This window comes from Meriones unguiculatus, chromosome 4 (genome assembly GCF_030254825.1).
Source record: "Meriones unguiculatus strain TT.TT164.6M chromosome 4, Bangor_MerUng_6.1, whole genome shotgun sequence".
Lineage (NCBI taxonomy): Eukaryota > Metazoa > Chordata > Mammalia > Rodentia > Muridae > Meriones > Meriones unguiculatus.
Genome location: NC_083352.1, coordinates 141,142,585 through 141,148,694, shown reverse-complemented (window position 1 = coordinate 141,148,694; position 6,110 = coordinate 141,142,585). Strand labels below are relative to the sequence as shown.

General features: G+C 43.1%; 1 protein-coding gene across 1 annotated transcript in view; it reads left to right on the top strand.

The window, feature by feature from the left end:
- Positions 1-2,123: 2,123 nt before the first annotated feature.
- The window catches only part of Ankef1 (ankyrin repeat and EF-hand domain containing 1), a 29,404-nt gene continuing 25,417 nt past the window's right edge, over positions 2,124-6,110 (top strand). The window contains exons 1-2 of the mRNA XM_021664752.2: positions 2,124-2,326; positions 3,882-4,057. The gene's annotated coding sequence lies outside the window, so the exon portion shown is untranslated. The remainder of the gene's footprint in view (positions 2,327-3,881; positions 4,058-6,110) is intronic.

Here is a 6,110-nt window from a genome sequence, read left to right as displayed (position 1 = left end):
ACATGGGGTAAGATGATCAATCCTCGTTTAGAAAGACAGATGGGATGTGCATTGAACGTATGACAGGAGTCTACTGAGCGCATCTGAAAGACTCTAACTAGCAGTGTTTTCAAAGCAAAGACTCATGACCAAACCTTTGGCAGAGTACAGGGAATCATAAGAAAGAAGGGGAGTTAGTCTGATGGGGAAAGGATAGGAGCTCCACAAGGACCAAATATATCTGGGCACAGGGTCTTTTCTGAGACTGACATTCAACCAAGGACCATGTATGGATATAACCTAGAACCTCCACTCAGATGTAGCCTGTGGTAGCTCAGTAACCAATTGGTTTCCCAAAGTGAGGGGAACAGGGACTATTTCTAACAGGAACTCGATGACTGGCTCTTTGGTCTCCCCACCCCCGAAGGGAGGAGCAGTCCTGTTAGGCCACAGAGGAGGGCTTTGCAGCCAGTCCTGAAGATACCTGATAAAACAGGATCAGATGAATGGGGAGGAGGTCCACCCCATCAGTGGACTTGGAAAGGGGCACGGTGGAGATGAGGGAGGGAGGGAGGGAGGGACTGGGAGGGAATGAGGGATCGGGACACGGCTGGGATACAGAGTTAATAAAATGTAACTGATAATAAAAAAAATAAAATAAAATAAAATTAAAAAAAAAAGAAGACACAAAAATACTTAAGCAGCATTAAATGTAAGACAAACAATTTTTTTTTCTCTTTCTCTCTTGGATGAATTAAGAGGTTTCCTGGATAAAATTTTATTTATTCAAATGAGAACTATTGGCTTCAGGAAATTCTCTTCAAGACAGCTATTGAATGCAAAAATGCATGCATCAGTATTTAATCTATTTCTGAAAAAGAAAGCCATCATAATTACAAAGATGGGCAAACACTGACAAAAAAAAAAAAAAAGAGCACATGCTGTGTGGCCCAGGCTGCCCTTGAACTCATGATCCTCCTGCCTCCACCTCCTTCAGCAAATCCTACCTGCATGAGCCACCACAACCAGGGAGTCTTATGGAAGAAGAGGACATGGAGGGTAGGAGCCACACAAAGCTAAAAAATCTGAGCCCAGGGGGTCCTGCAAAGACTGATGCACCAATGGAGGTCCATGCATGGAGAGGACCTAGACACCTGCTCAGATGTAGCCAATTGGCAGCTCAGTCTTCATGTGGGTTCCGGAGTGAGGGGAGCAGGGGCTGCCTCTGCCATGAACTCAGGTACCTGCTCTTTGATCACGTGCCCCTGGATATGCTGTCTTGCCAGGCCACAGAGGAAGAGGATCCAGGCAGTCCTGATGAGACTTAACACACTGTGAGATGGCAGAGGAGGAGAACTCTCCCTTTCCGTGGACTAAGGGAAGGGGATAGCGGGAAGAGGGAGGGAGGGTGGGACTGGGGGGAGCTGAGGGAGGAGGCTTCAATTTGAATATAAAAATGAATAAATTTTTAAAAAATTAATTAAAAAAAGAGCACCTGCTGTTCTTGCAGAAGACCCGTGTGGTTCTCAGCACCACATGGCAACTGATATAGGCTTTGTAAAGTCCTGTTCCAGGGGATGTTCCACCCTCTTCTAACCTCCATGCACACTGCTGCAGGTGGTGACTTAAACACCTGCAGGAAAAACTTGTGAACATAAAAATAAATTTTAAAATACAGGTTTTTCATTTACAGAAATGAAGTTTCAAAATTTGCCTCTCAAAAGGTGGGGGATGGCTCTGAAATGAAATTATTTTCATATATGTTTCCACTTATGTATAAATAATTTTAGGAATAAATACGCAAAATGAGCATTTTTGTTCGTACAATTCATTGCATTTTTCATTTTACTTAATTGTACTCAGTAAACTATATATTTAATTATTACTGTTTACCAAGTGCAGCTTTACTTTTATGTTTTGATTGAGGGCAGGAGGTGGGCAAACAGAATGAAAGGGCTAAGTCCTGTTACTCCTCTCCCTCCAGCCCAGCCTCAAGGCTCAGGTAGCTGAAGCTAAACCAAATCTGCGGCCCGCGGTGGGCGGGGCCTAGGCAAGCTCCGCCCAGCCGCGCTCCTGCGCGGTTGCCCTGGCAGCAGGCCGTGCGTGGGTGAAACTCACAGAGGGCTCAGCTTGCCGGACCCACCTCACCCCCTATGATCACCCGGCCGCACCCTGGCAGACGTACGCACCCACACACTCTTCTCTGCTGCCTGCGCGCAGGCTGGCCTGCTATGCCATACTGGGGCCTAAGGCCTTAGCTGGGGCCAGTCCCAGGAGACAGAGCAGGAGTCCCAGGCCCTCACAAGACCAGGGAGACCCGGCTCTTGGTCACCTCTAGGACTAAAAGGTGAGATGGGTACCCTGCCCTTTTCTGTAAAATGACATCTCTACTTGCTCTACTCTTCTCATCTCTTGATTTCTGGGAATAAAACCGAAGGCATCATAGAAAGCCCACGAAAGTAAACCGTTGCCTGTGGGTAGGCTGAAATGGAAACCCACAGAGATAATGATTATTCGGAGCCCCCCTGTCCTGAAGGACTTGTCTACATATTTTTGCAAAAATTCTCCTGCTTCTTTTGATCCAGCTCCACAAAGTGGCGAACTTTTGTGTGTCCCCAGTTCACAGATGAAGTCATCGAATAGACTACTATAGTTACTCTGTCCAGGTATGCAACCAGTAGGTGAAAACGATGCAGGGGAGGGGCTATTACAGTAGAGTCCCCTCTAGTACACGCCTTTGACAAGAGTAGCTTCATCCATTTCTCTAGTGGACCACCCCTACCTTGCGGACCTAGTGGAGAATTTAAAGATCTCTGCCTCTCCCCATGAAGTGAAAATGTGCCTGGCAAATCACATGAAAGCATACAGGCAAAAGGAGGAAAGGAAAGGGGGTGAGATGGGTATTTTTATCTCATTTAAGAAGTAGCCCGTGGCAGCTCAGTGTCCAAGAGGGTTCCCTAATAATAGGAATAGGGACCATCTCTGACATGAACTCATGGGCTGGTTCTTTGATCACCTCCACCAGATGGGGGAGCAGCCTTACCAGTCCACAGAGGAAGACAAAGAAGCCTGTCCTGATGAGATCTGATAGACTAGGGTGAGATGGAAGGGGAGGAGGACCTCCCCTAGCATTGGACTGGGGGAGGGGTATAGGAGAAGAGGGAGGGAAGGTGGGATTGAGGTGATGTGGAAGAGGGCTACAGCTGGAATACAAAGTGAATCAACTGAAATTAATTTAAAAAAGAATATTTGGACTCCAAATGAAAACCCAAGACAAGATACTGTAATTATATCTCACTGTTTTTCAACCCATGGTAAACAAATGGCAGGGGACTGTTCAATCCATTATTAGAGCCCGATTTAACCATGATGCCAACTGCTGTTTTTTTTTGGGGGGGGAGAGGGGGAGTGGAGTGCTTTGTTTTAATGAGTGGAATCAGATGACATCAAAGTATCTGTCTATGAATCTCCTGTACACATAAGCAAGTAGTTTTAAGTTCAGTATAATCAATAAACTACTTAGAGGCATCTTGTCCTATTCCATACATATGTGTATATGTGTGTAGAATCACACTGCACCAGAAGTGAGCTATGAATGCATCCGAAATAAGTGTCATGCTGCCAAGGCAGGAGTGTGACTCTTAGGCATACCCAGGGCTTACTCAGAGTCTGTTTATACAAACCTTTGAAAAACTACAATCTCTGTTTTCCTAGTCCACCACATGCTAGAGATAGACTAGAAGTAAAGAGAGGGGCTATAAGAAGGAAGCAGGACACTAATTTCTTGCCTATATGATGCTTGATATCTCAGAAGCAAAGGGGAAAAGAAAAAGGCAGAAGACACGACAAGAAAAGGCCTGGCATTATTGATAGTTATTGGTGGTTGCTCTTCTTGTCACTAGTTCAGCTGCCCTGTAACTGCTGAAGACCCCATAACCCACCACAGACCTGGATCAGACATCTCTCGTGGCATCTCAAAATTGGATATCAGCCTGTCTGTCCTCTCAACATGCCAAAGGGCTGTCCACTCTGCCTGACCAATGTGGAGCCCACCATGAGCAGCCCATTTCAGATAAAGGTATCTAGTGCTTCAAACCAAAAACCTGGAAATTTTCTTTCAGGCTTTCTCTTCAATTCTTTCAACTTGCAGCTGTTAAATATTAAGAAAAGTACTCATTAAGTGCCTCATATAATTCAGGTTCCAGGGTGTAGAGAAATAGCATTATTATAAATCTTATGTTCTGTGATGACCATATTCTAATGGGAAAGCTATAAAAAGCACAAATTAAACATCTATCGGTCTATCTATCAATCATCTATCAATCATCTATCTATCTATCTTCCTTTTTTTTTTTTTTCTGAGACAGGGTTTCTATGTGTGGCATTGGCTGTCCTGGAACTTGCTTTGTAAACCAGGCTGCATATTTAATACTTGCTCATTCCATTATATAGACAAAGTATGAAAAAGACTGCAAATACATAAAAGATTCAAGTTCAGAATGTGTATACAAGAATGTGCCTACACTTTGAATTGGATAAAAAAAAACTGAGCTTAATCATTAGATAAATGGATGGGATATGAAATCCAGCAAGCCTTATTGATAGTCCCTAGGTGGTAAATGTATGGGTGTTGAATACCCACATTACATTTTTCAAAAATTTCCTAAAACTTTAGGGGTCAAAAACATGTGTGATTCGATTTGATCTACATTTAAAATTTTATTATTACTATTATTATTATTATCATTATTATTAGACTAAATACTGGAGTATATAGGGCTGTTAGAGAAGTAGTGAGACAAACTGGAAGTCTGGCAGTTGGCCTAGGACAACAAATGGACTAGGAGGGCAGTGCAGGGTTGATGTCAAGATATAAATTGAGGGCAGAACTCATGGGATTTACTGATGTGTTTTGAGTAAGGATTTCTGTGAAGAAAAAAAAATGTAACGCTAGTGTTTTACTCTGAGGAAGTGGATAACCACTGCTAGCATTATCAGAAATGGACAAGGTTAGGGTAATATCATACATTCTGCACCCGCCATGTTACTTTTTAAAATTAATTTATTTGGGGGGAAATTTCATACATATACCATATATATATACACACATATATATATGTATATATATATATATATATTCTCCATTTCCTTTCTTCAGTTACCCCCTGCATGTCCCCCTTTGTGTCATCTTTTTTCTTTTCTTTTTTAGTATTTCACTCATCTGATTAGTGCTCCTTGTATACACAAGAGTACAGGACCATCTACTGAAGCATAGACAACTTACTCATGTTCACAAAGTGAGAGAAAAATGGTCCTCTCCCAGTCCCTGTCAGTTGCCCCTTGGCTATGACATCTTAATGAAGCCCATCAGATATGGAGGGATAATAGTCTTTTTCAATCTGCAGGGAGTTCATGGGGGTTATGTAACCCGGACAGTAAAGATCATAAGATTAAAACAGAGGTAAAAGTCAGGAAGTAGCACTAGTCACAAAGTTCCCAAGGATAAAATGAGTCCTGTGACCTTTGAAGACATTCCAGCAATGAGATGTCAGTCATAAAAAAGAGAGCCAGCAAAGAATAAAGTGGAGGAGTAGGCAGTGGCATAGGAAAAAGCAGGCAACAGAGACACTCTGATCGCCTATGATGACATGAAGAAAGACCACAGGATCAAAAGTCCATTTCACTGCCCTGGAACATGTAGGTGATGGCACTAATTTTTGGTGAGGGGAAAAGAATGTTCATACTTGCTTATTTTGCAATAAAATAGAATATGTCCATTGCAGATGCTTATTGGAGAATGGAATATAGGAGCTGTTGTGGAAGCAGTAAGACATGGCTAACTGCTCAGTGCTAGATTAAGACATACAGAGGAAGCAGGTGGGGTTGGGGTGGACTTCTGACACAGACCAGGGTACAGCTGATGCCAACAGCTTGTCTTCATCTTTTGAGTGTATGCTTTCTGCAACAGCACAGCACGCTGCTTGGCAACTTCATAAAAGACAGTCTTTCAATATACTCCGCTAGACAGAGCCTTCTGGATGGTGTTTGGCCAGCACTTCCTAGGTGTATACAGTTGAACAGTTCAATGGACCTGAAAAGAGATGGTTTACTGTAGTGGACTTGCCATGGTT